The sequence below is a fragment of the Marmota marmota genome, unplaced genomic scaffold, assembly GCF_001458135.2.
Source record: "Marmota marmota marmota unplaced genomic scaffold, marMar, whole genome shotgun sequence".
NCBI lineage: Eukaryota > Metazoa > Chordata > Mammalia > Rodentia > Sciuridae > Marmota > Marmota marmota.
The window spans coordinates 28,746,458-28,765,683 of NW_026000211.1; the positions used below are offsets into that span (position 1 = coordinate 28,746,458).

The window sequence follows — 19,226 nt, forward strand, 5'->3', positions numbered from 1 at the left end:
CAAGTATTGCTTTCAGCAGCTAGCAGAAATCTGAATAAAAATGCACTTTAGCATAATGAAAATTACCTGAGTTTTAAGATAACCCTTGAGATTGAGGAAACATGCACCAATCAATTGTTCTGGCAGAGAAAAATCAATGACTACTCTGTTGTAAATGTGTTTGGAAAGCAATTTGGAAGCAAATGGAGAAACTGCTTCCTTGGATCCATTCATAAAATTCCATTGTACTATATAACTGAAAAGATTTTAGAAAGATAAAAAAATCTATATAAAACAGCCTCAAAAGGACAAATTGTCATAACTGATTATCGAAATGGAATGAGTTTGAAAAAAAATTGAATTGGCTTATACTACTTATGGGACACTATGCTAGGATTATAAAACACCTTTGAGAAATTTTCAATATAGCTAGAAAATTATATGTATATATATATGAAAAGTATAATCTTTAATATAGTATCTGTTTACAAAATTAGACAATATTAAGTGGACCTTGTGAATCAGGTTCTCATCAGACCTATGCCACTTTTGGTCTAGGGCGATGAGAGTGCTTTTGGCAGCTATGTAGATGGGTAATGGCTCCTGCCATATGAGCCAGATTCTCTGTTAGCATATGTTAGGTTTTTTAAACATGCATTAATTGTACAAATTTATGGATTTCACTGTAGCATTTTCATACTTGAAAAAGCACATATCAAATTTGAACTTAAGTTCACTTTTCGGCTTTACTTCTTTACTTTGGCTTTAGCCCTTTTCACAACAATGAAATGTTTTACTAGTCCACAAGGAGTTGCAGAATTTTGTTAATTTTGTTCTATTGGCTGTTCTGTGAAGGATTTCTTACTATTAGTAGTCAGTATTAATAGTAATTCATAATGTTCTATTTATATGTAGGATTCATAAATGAATATTCTCATGTAATTATTCTGGTGAAAACGACTAAGTCAGTCAATGCATTCCTGTAAAATGTATTTGCTTTTCTTAATAGAAATTTGTATGGCATATATCACATGTATTCAGTACACAGATTTCATTTAAGGAATTACATTTTTATGTAAAGCAAGCTAATTCACTGAGGCCTCTCAGGAGTTATCCTAATTAAAATGGTAGCTGGTTTATGGTATATTCACAGGCTTCTTGGAGTAACAGGCACAGGAAACAAGTTTGCAAACAAGTCTATCAGCAGCAGAATTTTAAAAAGTTTGCTATTCTCTTTGATTCATTGTAGAGTCTCCAGATACAGATCTTAGGGCAATCACAGATAATGTCCTACTCTGTTTACCTATAATCATAAGAAAGAGGAAAGTATAAATTCATATTAGTAAAATATGATATTAATTAGTTCTTCTCAACCAGTTCTTAGAAATGTTTCCTTGAAGAGCATTAGGATACCATTATTAAAACTGCTCCCTCAAGTTTTAAAACAAATGAGGTTTTACAATTATGGGGTTTGTATTTCCAAATGCCAAATGTAATTTGCTCTGACAGGAGACTTTTTTTCTTGTAGACAAATGTACAACTTCTATTGTTTATGGCAAATTAAATAGAAAACTTTTCATTTCATACCTGCATGTACTTTATTTAGCTTCCACCCATCTGCTCAGAAAATGCTCTTATAAAACTGTCTCCCATGGCAACCCTCGATTGCATTTTATCTCCATGTCTCCCAACTGAGCTCATCTCTCTCAGGGAAACTACCTTAGCACTTCAAGGAAAGCAGTTCTCAATTCAGAAGGGGTTTGATTTGATAGATTCCTCTTCACAATTTCCATTATAGGACCTAGATAGTACATACATTTTCCTTTATACTTACGTGAAAATACCTAATTTTTACATGGTTTATGAACCATGTTTCAATCTTAATGAGGACAATGAGTCAGGTTATTTCACAATATCACTACTCTCCTGTCTGCAAATGAATAAATGACAGATAATCATTTTTTATCAATGTAAAGGAAATATTTTATCCTTGAAAGTTACTTGAAATAGAAGTTTCTTAGATTTAGAATTTTAGTGGGAAGAGAAAAATTCAGGTCCATTTACTTCATATTTTAACATATAACTGCATCAATTAGGTTGTTACTTATGCTGAGGGAATTGAAACTATATTGGGAGAATAATTTGACAAATCCAGCATAAGGGGAATCTGTTCCCATGCAGGCCACTTACAGCCCTGACATTTAGAGAAGGCATTTCATCTGTATAAGCCTCAATTTTCCAGTTCAGAAAATGGGTGGAACTTCCCAGGGTGTTCTGAAGATAATATGAGATTCTTGCAAAAACTCTTTGTTAATGACAAAGTACTAGTTAATATGGTGCTTAACTGTTATACTCTCTGCCTCTTCATTTTATTATTGCAAGCATCATCTACATACAATTTAAAACATAATGATATTGTAACTTGAAGTACGTTTATTCAAAATAGTAAAACAAAATACTAAATGAGATCATGGTTAATATTTGGAATCTCAAGGAGTCAGCAAGGAATATACTCTGCTCTCTGCACAGCCTTTTTTCCAAAACCAAACCTCTCCTCCTTACAACATTCAGTATCTGAATTCAGAGTTGCTTTTGTGCCTTCATATATACATCCCCATTTTAATAACCATGTTCAAGTGTAATTATTTGGAAAAAATGCATTAAATTTCTACTATGATAAACTGCCGTGGAGAAACTAAAGGCCAAGTGAGCTTATGTATGTTTATTTTTAAATATTTTATTCCATTTCTCCTTCTAGATATTATCATTATTCCTCAATTTTAGAATAATAATATTTATTGAACTCATGCGTTAATTTTGGCATCTTACTGAATCTTATTCAGCCATTATTTTAATGTGTTGCAAATGTCTTTATGCTGTATGAATCATAAATTGCAAACATTTGATCAAAATTCAGTAATATGGTGTGTACTTTTAAAAGTCAATGTAGTGTTAGAAAAATTTTCCAAACAGATATTTATTTAGAATGGTAATCTTAACTAAAAAGCATTCAACGCTTGATTATATTCACTTCTATAGAAGAGACCATGGAGAAAAAATCTGCACTGAGCCAATACTTCTTGTTGAACTGATGTGTGTATGATCAAACCATATAATCAACTAATTGAAAGGAAATTTCATATAAGTAGTTGAAAATGATTATCCTTTCATTTTCAATGGCCAATTCTCTGAGACTATGCTATCCCTTTTGTTAATTTATTCTCAAATAAATCATTCAAGCTTTAATATTAAAATGAGAGTCTGGTATAGCTTCTTATTTTTGCATAATTACAACCACAGAAAGGTCAGTACAAATCCATGGTACTATAAGACTATGTTTATTCAAATTTCTTAAGAAGTTCTTCAAATTACATGTTTTCTGAAAGAGCATCATCAAGCCATTACAAAGCAAGTTTTAAAATAATTTAAATTTACAATCATGAGTTTGTATTTCCAAATGACAAATTGAATTTGAAGCAACAAAAGTTCATTCTTCCTTCCTCTTTATCATTATTCAACAATAGGGGAAAAAACATCAAAAATCTGCAATTCCAGGTGGATTACGCTAACATAATACTTTCATTTCCTCATTGTTAACCATTTCTCTAAGGAGAGGTATTTAAAAATCAAGATATGCCCTTTTTATCTCCCCTTCCTTGATTTCAGTTTTCTTTGCTTTATAGACAATTCGGTTCAAAAGCCACTGGTTGGGACTTGGCAGTGTAGTCATTTGGATGTGGGCAGGGGGCAGAGATGCAGTTTGGAAAAGTGAAGAGGTAGCTTCATGGTGGGGCTTGGCCTCCTGTGAAGTACTGCAGTCTGAGTGACGCTTCATGGTGGAGCCACGCACAGGGGAATCCAATGCTGGATTTTGGAGCCCAGTACTGTGAGAAGACCACAAGGGGATGCAGATCAGAGGAGAACATGCAAGTTGTTTCACGTTTTCAGAGAGGTCTCATCAGTGTAGTGTAGGATTACTAGACACACACACACACACACACACACACAGATACAAATCTGTATTTTAAAAATTTGTTATATCTGTATTTTCTTTGATTTTTGGTAGTTTTTATGTCATTGTTAGAAAAATTTACCTACAGATTAGATTATAAAGAATAAACTCTGTGTGTGTGTGTGTGTGTGTGTGTGTGAGAGAGAGAGAGAGAGAGAGAGAGAGAGAGAGAGAGAGTGTATATCTGGAAATCTGAGCTACTTAAAATAATTCTGATCTGTGCTACACGCATATAATCCAATTTTATGGTTTTTCAAGTAGCTACACATTTTAAACATATCTATTTATTTATAAAGTCTGTATTCTCTCAGAATTATACTGATGGACCCAATTCTTAAATTCCTACCCAGTGTCTTTTCATGGGCCCATATTATATTACTTTAATTATGGAGGCTTCATGGTGGGTCTTAATGATTTTTAGGGCTGAGCTGCCTGCATTCTTTTCTTTTGCAGGTTGTCCTCCCATTCTTCATCTCGTTTTTCTACTTTAGTATCAATGTATCTAATTTCAAAAGGAAAAACAATAACAATAACAAGACCCTTAGTCTTTTGGAGGGATAATTTCAAATATCTATATATTACCTTGAATACAAATCATGATCTTGTTGACTTTGTATCTTTTATAAGTTATTTTAATGTTTTCTTCATTGTGTTCTTCTCTTGAGAGTTCTTCCCAATCACTTGATCTTTGTATGTTGTTTTGGCATCTCAAATAGGGAAGGTATGCCTTTCTATGCTGTCGTCTATCTGGAAATATACATAAAGGCCATTGATTTTAAATGTCAATTTCATATTTCTCTATCTTACTAAATGTATCACTTTGACATTTGGTTTCACTGTTTCAGCTATTGTGTAGTCTGTGCATTTTATCATCTGCAAATAAATATGATTGACCTCTCTCTTTTCAATGGTTATTTCATTTTTTTAATCTGATTGTATTAGCTAATAGATCCAAGGAATAAACACCATTTTTATTACTTTCAATATGGATACATTTCATATTGTTTCCTAGGCCTGGATTCTTAAACACAACTTGGATGTCCATAAAAATCACTGTGTTATGCCATTCATTGACTTCATTGTTTATATTTATATAATGTTCATAAAATAATAATATATTTTCTTATAAATATAGATATAATGAATCTTTCTATCACATTCTTTAGCTTTCTTACTTGTATGTTTCTTTTTAGAGTTATATGATCAATTTTGTTTCCTCGGGAATCATTTCTTTGTGCTTTATGCCCAGAAAATTCTCAAAAATCCAGTGATTTTACCAGGACATTTATTACACTATGTCTTGGTGTTTTCTATTTTCCCTAGTACAAGTTGACACTTTTAATAATATAAAGAATGTTTTCTTATTTCTCAATTGTTTTTCTTTGGTATATTTAAAATACTGCTTCCATTTCATTATTTTTTTTAATCTTTTGGTTTTTTAAAAATTTTTTTTTAGTTGTTGATGGACCTTTATTTTATTATTTTTATGTAGTGCTGAGAATCGAACCCAGTGCCTCACACATGCTAGGCAATCACTCTACCACTGTGCTACAACCCCAGCCCTCCATTTCATTATTTTATTTTTCTTCTTCTGTGTCCTCACTTACATGTGTTTTGGATGGGTTGTCATATTTATGTCTTGGCTTTAACTTTCTTTTTCTATTGTTATGATTATGAACTCTGGCTGATGTCCTCCCTGTTCCTTCTTCACTAGGATCCACTTCATGAACTTCACTTCTCTATTTCTAACCTACCTCTGATTGGACTTAGTTCTATTAATGTTCAGTTCAAATATTCATTGCCATATTATTGGAGGTTTTGTGATAAATTGTCTGAGAATAGGTTATAAATATATGGATGATGTTATTTTATATTCTTGTTGGTTTCCATTCATTGGGAGAGGCATAAAATTCAAATTTAGATTGAGGAAATTTTGTTAGGGCAACCAAAAATCCACAATTATTTGTGACCATTTAAACATTTTGATGTTATGAGAATGAATTTTCTGTATTGAAGTTTGGTATAGTCAGACAAGTTGTTTCTAATTTTTAATTTTTGCTTCTTTTGTTACTTTAAAAAATATATTTAATTAATTTTTGATTTAAATTTATTTTAATATACATAAAAACAAAAATATTCACATTAATGTGGTACCATGTGATTTTTTGATATATGTAAACATTGTATGATTTTAAGCTGTTTTAAATATATTCATCTCCTCATTTTTATAGTGAAAACATTTAAAGTCCTCTGAGCTTTTTCAAAGAAACCATACATTATCATTACCTATAATCACTGCACTGTGCAGCAGCATGCTAAGACTTCCTACTCCTATCAAAATGTAATTTGGTACCCACTGATCAACCCTCCCTGCAGGTCTCCCCAGCCTCTGGGACCACCATTTCTGTAATATCAACTCTTTTAGGTTTCACCTACAAATGTGATCATGCAGTTTTTGTCTTTCTATGACGGCTTATTTCACTTAACATAATGGTGTCCAATTCCATCCATGCTTTCCTGAATGACAGGATTTCATCCTTTTAAATGACTGAGTTGTATTCTTTTGTGTATTGGAGCACATTGTTGTTTTTCTATTCATTAGTTGATGAACACTTAGGTTTCTGTTTCTTGACCAGTGGAAATAGCATATTTTGCTGAAAATGTTGAGTATATTTTAAGAAAACTTTTTAAGTTGATTTGGCAAATTATTAACTACAAATATTTTATAGTACTTTGTGCTAGATTTGGAAGAATAGCTTACTTACCTTTTTCAGTTCCTGATAGATTGATTTCTTAATAATACATATTATTGTTTGTTTTAATCAATATTAACTGGAAGTGTTTCATTAGTTTGCATATCAATTCATCACACTGCATGCATCATCCTGAAACCTGATGTATCCATGTCCATGGACCAGCTGTTTAAAGCATTACCTAGGAAATTATTAGAGATGCGGAATTTGTAGCCTGATTCAGACCTACTAAGTCAGAATCTACATTTTAAAATGTTTCTAGATGAAATTTATGCACATTAAATGGGACAAGCATTGATTTAAAATAACAAAAAGTTATTTTTATTATTATAACATATTCTCTTAAAGCAGAAATTATTTTACAATTCAAAAGACACAATAATTTAGAATATTGACATGGATTTTAATTTTCCATAAAAAATGGGCTAATAAGAATATTCATAGTTAAATACCTTAGTTCTGGTATTTTCTATGACAGAAATTATCAGGATTGTCAAGTGATCCAACCATTCTTATTTGTTATTTCCTAGTGTGTTTAAGGGACAAATACAATCCCCTCCCCATACATACACATTTACTTCTTGACTATTTTTCTGAATAATAGAACTGTTCAATAAAAGTTGGTATTGATGCTTTTTATCTGTAGTGTTAAATACAGTGCTACATACACCTATTGAATGCTAATAATTATGAAGAAATTGAGAGGTTTTAATTTGACTTAATTTTAACTATTTAAATTTGAATTTACAAGTAGTTATGGAAAACTTGGAATGTAGATAGTGCATATGAGAAACTGAATTTTCTTTTTTTTTTTTTTTTGATGCCAATGATTGAACCCAGGGGCATTCAACCACTGAGCCACATTCCCAGCCCCTAACACCCCCCACACACTTCTCTCCCTATATTTTTTTTAAAACAGGGTATTGCTTAATTATTTAGGGCCTTGCTAAGGCTTTGAACTTGTGATCCTCCTGCCTTCACCTCTGAAGTCACTGGGATTATAAACCTGTGCCACCATGCCCAGCAAAACTGAATTTTTTACTTGATTTAATTTTAATTACTTATATTAAAATTTACATGTGACTAGTGGGTATTGTATTGAACAACAAAACTCTGTAACAAGGAGTAGTGAACTATGGTCTGCTTTTCTATGGTCCATGAGCTAAGAACAATTTTTCCATCTTTAAAAAATTATAAACACAAACACATACACACAAACAAACACTTGTGCACACAAACACACAAACAAGCATATGTAATGCAACACAAGCTGTAGGTAGGCCTGTAAAGACGAAAATATTTGTTACTTGACTCTTTATTGAAAAGTTTGCAGACTCCTGCCCTAAAATGTTAATACAACATGCACAATTAGTAAATAAATTTAAAGCTAGATATTTTGGAAAATATACCATATTATAGCATTCTAGAATTTATATATTTAGTATAATATTTTAATATCATTAAGAAATATATAAAGCAAATAATTGCATGATAGTTTTGAGGTTTTAGTGATATAAAGGCATCAGTTTAACTTTCCTATCGATATTTATACTGCTCTTATATTAATGATTGACAATTATCAATATCATCTAAATTTTAATGAAACCAATGAAAGTTATGTAGATTTTCAAACTAACAAAATCAGTGATGTTCCAAGAAATTTTTTCTCTCATTAATATTTGTGCTTAAAGACTGAACAGCAAAATTATAAACTTAGAATTTCTTAAATTTTCTTTTGAGTACCTTCTACTGAAAGCAATTATGGTTTTTGTTCACATTTGTGGCAGGCATGAAATCTTCCAATTTCTGAAATCATACCTTTTCCCTATTTTCTGGATTTTAAGAATTTATAACAATTGTATCTTGTTTCATCATCTCCTGACAATTGCTCTCAAAAGTTTTCACAGAAAAATATTGAAAAGTTTGAAACATGAATTTCATATTAATTATAGTTATTTATACCAAACAGATCATGAGTTGCATCTGAAATAATTTGAACTACATTTATCATTTCTTTCCTTCCAAATGACTGATTTCTTCATTTCTGTAATAAATCGATTGAGTTTTGTATATAATTTTTAAAATTATGTGTAATATTACTTGATGCCAATGTTTTTACTCTGAATAAGTATTCTTTCACAATATTATCAAGTTTTACTCTAGCCTCTGCCAAATGCAGGAAATTTCCATTATCACTCCCATAAACTTTCTTGGATCATCTTCTTAACATGTTTGTCTTGCCAGAACCAAAATTATGTATATTGTATATTCAGCAACAACATTAGTCTGTTCTTGAACAAGTACAGTTATTGATTTTTCCAAATTAGATTTCAATTTTAAATATCTAACACTGTGATTTGGTGTCCAGTTCACTTTATTCATGTTTAGTTACTGCTCAAAATCATTTACTGCCCATTCTCAAGTATTGCATGATTTATTTGAACCCTGAAGAAATTTATACTGAATTCAAGATCATGTGCATAAAGTAGCTATAATGTATTTTTTTATTTGAAAAATATCAGAAGATAATAAATATTTTAAAACTCCATCCTTTCTGTCTTTTGTAAGGTCAGACTTTCCTTTGTCAGATGAGTAATTTTTAGAAAGAATAGCTCATTGCTGAATACTGAAAACTATGTCCACATTCTAGGATAATAAAGGAATATATTTTATCTAAAGGATTTTTTTGTTATTTTTTCCTCCTCTGTTAAATTTTCTTAAAAATCAGTAGTTGTAGACTTAGAAGTGGGAAATAATTTCATATCCTCCTCCATCAGTAATAATTTGCTGAAAAATCATAGCTCTGAAGTCTCTTCTGCCTTTATTTTTGGAGATACATTCAGCATTCTTCAACTTTTTTTAATGTTTCAAATAGGGTTTTTTTTGTGTGTGTATAAAATTTCCTAATTTTTCCTTATTTCAATAATATTTGTTATGATAAAGGAAGTTTTCCCTATATTTTTATTTGTGTGTTATAGTTGTACATATTGATGGATTTATTGTTACACATTTGTACATGCACACGATATAACAGCATTTATCCCCTTGCTCCCTACTACCCCCCCTTTGGTCTCTTTTCTCTAGTGATCTTAAAGGATCACTTTTATTTTTGTAATGAACCAAATTTCCACAAATTACTAAAAGAATGAGTGAATCATCATATATATATATATATATATATATATATATATATATATATATATATATATNTGTGTGTGTATATATATATATATATATATATATATATATATATATATATATATTGCTTATAATCATTATTATGTGTATACACACATGAATATAATTTAATCCCCTGTTAATATTTACTTCTTAATTATTAATGCATGACTCATAATATTGCTTATATCATGATCTGCCTCATACTGGAAGTGTCTTTTACTTCAATAGGGAACTCAGCAATACCTTTGTATTATATTAAACAAATAGATGCTAAGAATTATAATAAAAATACACTAACTATAACCAGGGAATTAACACCAATGAGTTATTCTATTTTGTGAATATATACACATCTCTATGTGTATATGCATACTACAGTAGTTGGATTAGATAGGTAGGTTTATTAACGGAGTTATTGATAGGTATGTGTTTTAGTCAGCTTTTTTCTACTGGGACCAAAAGACTTGACAAGAATAATTAAAGGAGGGAAAGTTCATTTGGGGGCTCATTGAATCAGAGGTCTCAGTCCAAAGATGGAGGGCTCCATTCCTTAGGGTACGATGTGAGGGAACATCTTGGCAGAAGAGTGTGGCAGAGGAAAGCAGCTGGGGACACGGCACCAGAGAGCATAGAGAGAGCTCAGTTCAATGAGGACAAAATGTAAACCCCCAAATCATGTGTCCAGGGACTTACCTCCTTCAGCCACCCCCTCCTCCACCTGCCCACAGTTACAACCAAGTTAACACCTATGAGGGGATTAAAGCACCAATCAAGTTAAGACTCTCATAACCCAATCGTTTCGCCTCTAAACCTTCTCTCATTGTCTCACACAGGAGCTTTTGGATCATACCAAATATCTAAACCATAGCAGTAGGTAACAGATTTATTGATAGCTTGATAAATCAGTTTAAAACTTATAGTTACTTGTTCAGAAGCACAGGTTATCGTATATGTTGTGAAATCAACACTGTTTTTTGGTTAATAAATCTTTAGTTTGCCAAACTTCTTCCTCAATTGTAAGCCCACGTGGAATGATGTGTATTGACTCCAGTATAATAAAACACTGTCCCATATGTTGAAAGTTTGTCATAATAAACATACAAATGTTCTGTTTTTTGATGAAGTAGTTACAATAAAATATAAAAATAAAAAGTTGTTTAAAATGAGTGAGGCACTATTAGATGTGCTGAGCATAATCCAAATAATCCAAACTGTTGAACATTTCTAGTGAAGCAATTTCACTTTTTTACTTACATCCTTCCAATTTCCCAAACAATCTGTAATGAGTCACAAGAGACTGGGTTCAAAGCTAAATCTCATGTCTCATCATTATTTACCATCTGTTGTTTGAATCGTGATATCCCCCTACTCCTACATGAATAATTTATTTCTAGGATAAATGTATCTCTATAAATTTCTACTAACTTCATTCTCCCTCAGGATTCTCCTTGTTCATATGATGAGGTTTTTGGCATACACTGTAAAAAAAAAAAAGCCCCCAAATGTAGGAGCCACCAGTATTGACCAGAGTTGGGTCTTGAGCACCCTCCTTTCTGCAGAGTTCTTTATTCAAACATCCTCTGTTCCTCTTTCCTCTCTCCCTTCCTCCCTCTCCTTTTGTCTCCTCCTCATTAGTTCCCTTCCTGTCTTTATTGTCTTTCATGCCATATTACAAAAAAGGAAGTAACTGTTAGACAGGTACCTATAAAGGGAGAAAGCATCGGATTTATTAAGTTTTCCAAAAGCTGTATGGAGAACCCAAACGAGGAATTACTAGAACGGATAATCTTAATCTCTCTGTTCAAAGACAATATAAGGTTTGCATATTTCAACATTTCTTTGTTTTTGTTATGCCATTAGATCCATTGATATTTCACAATAGTTACATTTGATACTCAAATTTTAATACCTAAATTCCATTTGCATTATGTAATTTATAAAACTGGGTCTTTTGAAACAGAACCTTTTTAAGTTATTCAATTGAATGTAAGTGAAACTAATTGTAGCCATAATTTAAACTGAACAATGGCTATTGGACTGTTCTGAGAAAAAGAAGGATATCATCCTGTAATTTGTAAATGAATCCATTTGAAATTGCTTAATACGTATGGCATTGCTAGTATCCTACTTATTTTAGATATTAAAAAATGCACAATTATAAAAATGTATTGAGCCAAAGTAGAAATAACAATAATGACTTATTTTTAAAATTTATCACATCGATAGGCCTAAAGACAAGAACCACATGATTATTTCAATAGATGCAGAAAAAACATATAACAAAATTCAGCATCCATTCATGTTCAAAACATTGGAAAAACTAGAAATAGCAGGAACATATCTCAATATCATTAAAGCTCTATGCTAAACCAAAGGCCAAAGTCATTCTAAATGGAGAAAAATTGGAACATTCCCTCTAAAAACTGGAACAAGACAGGGATGCCCTCTTTCACCAACTCCTATACGACATAGATCTTGAAACCCTAGTCAGAGCAATTAGACGAAAGAAATTAAAAAGATACGAATAGCAAAAGAAGAGCTCGAATTATACCTATTTGCTGACAACATGATTCTATATTTAGAAGACCCACAAAACTCCACTAGAAAGTATCTTGAACTCATAAATGGATTCAGCAAAGTAGCAAGATATAAAATTAACACCCATAAATCAATTGCTTTCCTATACACCAATGACAAATCAGCTGAAAAAGAAGTCGGGAGAACTGTCCCATTCACAATAGCCTTAAAAATAAAAACAGAAACAAACAAACCAAAAAAAAAAAAAAAAAAAAACCTTGGGAATCAGTCTAATAAAAAAGGTGAAAGACCTATACAATGAAAACTACAGAACATTAAAGAAATTGAAGAAGACCTTAGAAGATGGAAAGATCTCCCATGTTCTTGGATAGACAGATTAATATTACCAAAGGTGATGAAGGCGTTCCTGCACCCGTTGTCTGACAGGGTCACAGCATGGGGAATGCTGTGGCAGGACCACACCATCTATAAACCAGAACCATGGGGAATATTAAGTGTTTTGTTTATGATACTCATGATATGGATAGTAGGGCATATGTCCATCAATAATAAAAGTACATGTTGCCTGAGATTGCAGGAAAATTCCCAGAATGAAACTAAGGATACAATTAAGACATGCCACAAGGTGTGTTTCGATATCTCTCAGGATACAAACAACAGTGTTATTCCTCAAGAAATTTATGGAACAAAGATTGCAAATCAAGGTTCCTGAGAAAAGCACAACAAAGTAGATCAAGGACCTAAGCATTAGACCACAGACCCTGCTCCTACTAGAAGAAAAAGTAGAGTCAAATCTCCATCATGTCAGTTTAGGAACTGAAATTCTTCAACGAGACTCCTAAAGTGCAAGAAGTAAAATCAAGAATAAATAAACGAAATGGCATCAAACTAAAATGTTCACAGAAAAGGAAACAAGAATGTGAACAAGAGCCTACAGAATGGGAAAAAATCTTTACCTCAATGTATACCTCAGATAGAGCAGTGATCTCCTGGATTATATAAAGAACTCAAAAAAATTAACACCAAAAGAATACCACAAATAACCCAATCAATAAATAGGCAAGGGAACTGAACAGATAATTCACAGAATGAGAAATATGGATGGTCAACAAATATATGAAAAATGTTCAACATCTCTAGCAATTGGAGAAATGCAAACTAAAACTATACTGAGATTCCATCTTACTTCAATCGGAATGGCAATTATCAAAACACAAGAACAATAAATGTGGGTGAGATTGTGGAAAAAAGGTTCACTGTTACATTTTTTGTGGGACTGAAAATTGGTGCAACCATTCTAGAAAGCAGTATGGAGATTCCTTTAAAAACTTGAAACAGAACTACCATTTATGCCAGTAATGCCACTCCTTAGCTTATACCCAAAAGTCTTAAAATCAGCATACTACAGTGACAAACCCACCTAAGTACCCTTGAGCGGATGAATGGATAAAGAAAATTTTTGGCATATGTACACAATGGAATATCACTCAGCCATAAAGAATAATGAAATTATAGCATTTTCCCATAAGTGGATGGAACTGGAGACTATCATGCTAAGTGAAATAAGCAAATCTCCCCAAACACGAAGACTGGCTATTCTAATATGTGGATGCTAACCCATAACAAGGGAGGGTAGGGAGGGGAAGTATAGAAGTTTATTGAATTAGACAAAGAGGAATGAACAGAAGAGGGGATGGGAATAGGAAAGACAGCAGAAAGAATTGGACATAAATTTCCTATGATCATATACTAATCACGACCAGTGTAACACCACGTCTTAAACAACCATAATAATGGTATCATAATTGGAATGGTTTGTATTCCATGTATGTGTAATCTGTCAAAATACACACTACATCATGTATATATAAAAAAATAAAAAGTTTTTCAAAAAATTGCATTGATAGTCATTTTTAAGTTAATGGACATTCCCATATTTCTATGCAATACATTCTTTTTCTTCTGGAGATTTTTTTTTTTTGCTGTATCTCTAACAAATTTGTCTTCATGTTAATTTGTGGTGTACAGTTTGAGTTTCATTCCTCTATCCCATATGGTTACAATGTGTTCCCAGTGTCAACAGTTTGACTTTTATAAATTGACTAGTTCTATGGGCAAGCTGGTTTTAAAGTAACTATTATACAACCTTTGCCTTAGCTCCATACATATTGACTCTATAAACAGACACAACTCTCATTTCAGTGTCATATTTTTTATGCAACTACCATACTGCTTTACATGATCTTTGAAAAAAGGGTCAATAGCATCCTCTATTAGTTTAGTTTGTTGAAATACAATTTTGTGGTCTACATACAAGAAAGAATTTGGAAATAGTGATATTAGTTCATTGTACAAGCATTGACCTTCTTAGTACTTTTAATTAACCACGCAATTCCATATTGTAGCCATATGTGTCTTCCACTGTTGAGAACACTAAAAGAAGTAAGGGGTAAAATAATTGGTGTTATTTCATTTCCTACATAGGAATGTTAGAAGTCATGAAGTACATGGCTTATGAATATTTCCTCGTGATATACTACTTAGAATATATAACGATCCAAATGAAGCTGTTGGTTAGCTGTTGGTTATTTTCATCCTCAATATGTTTAATAACACACCATCAAATTCCTTATGAAAAAACTGCATGAAATGGAGAACAGGTATTCTAGTCTGATGATTGATTGATTGATTGCAGTCCTGGGAATTAACCCAGGGCCTAGCTTTTGCTAGGCAAGCATACTACTATATCCTGCCTCAGCCTCCTGAGTAGCTGGGATGGCAGGTGCGTGCTAGCACACTGGGCTTAGTCTGTCTTTTGCTTGACCTCTGTCTTTGGGCCTGTTCCTGAGTGTCTTGGAGTCCAGCAGCTCACAGATGTTACAAGCAACCCTTCCTCTCTTGTACAAGAAGAGAGAATTTTGGAAGGCTTTACTAGAAAATAAAACTTAACTTGATATCCATAATATATAGAAGTGTGCAGATGTTTTAGAATCAAATAGAAATTAACATAAATTCTTTCACATGACTGAAAATTGGCAGAAATGAAATTAGGAACACTTCCTATTATATTTTAAAAAAATTGTTTAGATAGGCCCACAATTTGTACAATATTTATGTGGTTTTTCAATTATACAAACGATAGTTTCTTTTCTTTTTTTTTTTTTTTTTTTTTGAGCTTAGTCTTTTAACTTTATTTATTTTAATTTTCTTTTTCAGTGAATATACCCAAGAAAAACTCTGAGAGGATATACACAGTTGACCTGCTGTGATTAAACAGGATACTGCTGTATTTTGTAAGTTCATCTATTTTTACCTTAGTGAAAACTTTCTGCTGCATAGAACTGCTTTTTTTTTTTTTAATTTGGCATTAGAATTGAATTTGGTTTTAATGGGAGACTTAATTGATTTTCTTTTTTCCAAGTTTTGTTTTACCTCAATTTTATTCAACTTCAGTAAATAGTAAAAAGGCTTTTCTTTGTTAGATTAAGTGTTTCCTTGTACCTATTAGCCAATATTTTAATGACTTGTGATAAGAAACTTATCATTTGTTGAGCTGGTTTAAAGAAAGGATACTTCAGTCATGCTAATCTTGCCTCTGCAAATATATTATTATGTTCTCAGTTTAATTGAACAAATACCTTAATTTTATCTGTTGGAACTGCCCTGTATGGCCTCAGGAAGCCTAAGTACTGACCATCTTCAGCAAACAGAGTGATGTTCTTTTTACCAATAGTTAGATTTTCCATTTAAGGATTACAGTATCACAATGAGATATGCACTGCCTGATTCTGTATTAGTATATTTCACATTCTTAGGAAATAAAGAGATGCTATTGTATGAAGAGTCATGAATGACATTAAATTGGGTGTTCTCTGAAACTACACATTTACCACCCTTCTCATTATCTCAAAAGTCAAAGCAAAGTTGGCTCTTTTACAGTCTCTGGAACACAATATAAAAAAAAAACAGATTTCCCCCTTTTACAAACTTCCTTTGAACATGGAAATAAAATAGTCCTCTGTCCCCAATTAGTTTTCTATGACAGCTCCAGTCGATTGAAAGAATATAATATTTATCATTTGTTTTGACATTTGCAACAATTTTTGGGGGGGGAGGTTCATTCATGCAGACTATTTTCACTAAACAAGAGAAAAATTATGTTTTTGACCTCATAATAAGCAGATAGGGAATCAAGTAGGTGAAATGATAGATCTAAAGTTCTTAATTCAGTGGCATAATGGTCATTCCAAGTGCTCTTCACTGGGGCATTTTCTTTTTATTACTTTTTAAATTTTATGTTTTTCCACTGGGGAATTTTTATATCCCAATATTTTTGAATAAAAAATCATGCTGACTGTGGTTACATAAAGAGCACACTTAAGGGTCAGAATTTTGCAGGTCATAAATCAGTTCAAAAAGAGTTTGAAATCATATTTTTAAAAAGGAGGGAAATTATATAAAGTCAAAGATCTACCAAAAAAGTCATCTTGAATTTATGCTATAATTCAATAATTTGATTTTCTTCAAACTCTGTCCATTCAAATTATTATTTTTCCTCCAAGGAAATCATTTGATTTTTTTCTCTTAGAAAACTGCATTTAATTTTTAAAAAATGCTGATTCTTTGTAATTTATTAAATAAAAATTTATTTATGTGTATATGTATCTATCTTAAATTCTAAGAAGTAGTTTTTCATATTGTGAAATAGCAGCAATATTAAAATGACTTTTTAAAATTTTATAGCAATAGAAGACATTTGTTGAATGTTTACAGTGTATCAAGAAATATGCATAAAAAGTGCAAATAAATTTGGAATTGAATTTTTGCCTGTGTACTTTTAATCAGTGGCAAATATACATTTTCTATTAGAATTTCACAAATTTTTTATTTTACAAACAAAAAAAAAATCATTATCACATTCACTCTTGATAGGTCTGAAAAACCATACTGAAACCATGGAGGTGTTATTGAACTTAGATTTACTAAAATTCAAGAAAGAGTTTTAAGAGCAAGCAAAAATATGTGTTCTTGGCTTTGATCACACTCATCTTTTTTTTTTTTTAAATTTATATATGACTGCGGAATGCATTACAATTCTTATTACACATATAGAGCACAATTTTCATATCTCTGATTGTATACAAAGTATATTCACACCAATTTGTGTCTTCATATATGTACTTTGGATAATGATGTCCATCACATTCCACCATCATTTATAACCCCCCGTCCCCTCCCTTCCCCTCCCACTCCTCTGCTCTATCTAGAGTTTGTCTATTCCTCCCATGCTCCCCCTCCCTACCCCACCATGAATCATCCTCCTTATATCAGAGAAAACATTCAGCATTTGTTTTTTGGGGGTATTGGCTAACTTAACTTAGCATTATCTATTCTCTAACTCCATACATTTACCTGCAAATGCCATGATTTTATTCTCTTTTATTGCTGAATAATATTCCATTGTGTATCTATGCTACATTTTTTAATCCAATCATCTATTGAAGGATATCTAGGTTGGTTCCACAGGTTAGCTATTGTGAATTGTACTGCTATAAACATTGATGTGGCTGTGTCCCTTAGTAGTATGCTGTTTTTAAGTCCTTTGGGTATAGCCCGAAGAGAGGGATAGCTATCACACTCATCTTGATCACTCTGAGCACTGTGGTCTCCTCAGCTAAGGTAGAACCTGGAAAGAGTGAAAAGGTGCAAGGAAAAATGAAAATGATGGCTAAAAATTCTTGTAAATCATGCCTCTGATAAAGATTTTAGGGAAATAGAGTAATCCATTTGAAAAATAAATCATAGTGAGAACTAAATATCATTCTTCATTTATATGATAAAATTTTATAGAAAGGGGGAACAATTCTTTATTTTGTAATTTAAAAACACAAAATATATTTAACCTGTTAGTTTAATATACAAACATTTATATATAATGCACACATATTTACCTACTATATATGAAATAGATTTATTTAGTATATCATAATATAGAGTACATATTATAATATTTAAAACAAAAAACTCTCAGTGTCGATTTCCAAGCTGTTAGAATTTTTAAAGCAGTAGTATAATTGAAGGTAGAACTTTGTAAATCCCATCTTTCAAAAAAAAAAAAACACTTCAAAGCAAAACAGATCCTATCTTGAAGGGACTATGCAGGGGATAAAGTGCTCATTAATTCAACGTGAAATCTTCCAGACCTACGAGTCCATGATCATAAATTAGCCACTGTTTTACATTCTGTAAACAGTCCATTAGCTTCATCACTGCAACAACACTGGCTTTGTGTTTTTGAAATCCTACAAAGGAGGAAGTAACTGGTTCAGCAAAACCTTGCCTTGCTCTGCTGTCCCAGTTGAATAACCGTTCAGTCCCTCCTGGAGAATTAGGACAGTTTTTCTCTGAAGGCTTAACGATGATCAAAGTAGACCCTTTGCTGTTGGAATAGGAGCAGCTCTGGGAGGTACATTAACTTCATTTGGTTAGAATTCATCTAAGCAGATGTTTTAATGAACACACTTTCAAAACAATCACAGCTACCTTCCTTCTGCCCACCGCACAGCCAGTCCCCGAAGAGATGAATAGATGTCACAAAGTAATACCTTACCGCAGAGACAGTTTCCCTGGTGTTTTAGACAATGAATGGTTCTAGCTTAGGAATATCTGTATCTTCTGGCTTATAGTTCTATTTTATATAGACTTTCTTTTCTAGAAACAGTAGAGATTAAATAAATAGTATATTTTCCAATTTATATATTCTT

At 32.0% G+C, this 19,226-nt stretch overlaps 1 protein-coding gene across 9 annotated transcripts in view; it reads left to right on the forward strand.

The window, feature by feature from the left end:
* The window catches only part of Marchf1 (membrane associated ring-CH-type finger 1), a 732,725-nt gene that overhangs the window by 220,956 nt on the left and 492,543 nt on the right, over window positions 1-19,226 (forward strand). For all 9 annotated transcript variants that reach the window (XM_048791729.1, XM_048791736.1, XM_048791735.1 and 6 more), the window contains exon 2: window positions 15,679-15,755. The gene's annotated coding sequence lies outside the window, so the exon portion shown is untranslated. The remainder of the gene's footprint in view (window positions 1-15,678; window positions 15,756-19,226) is intronic.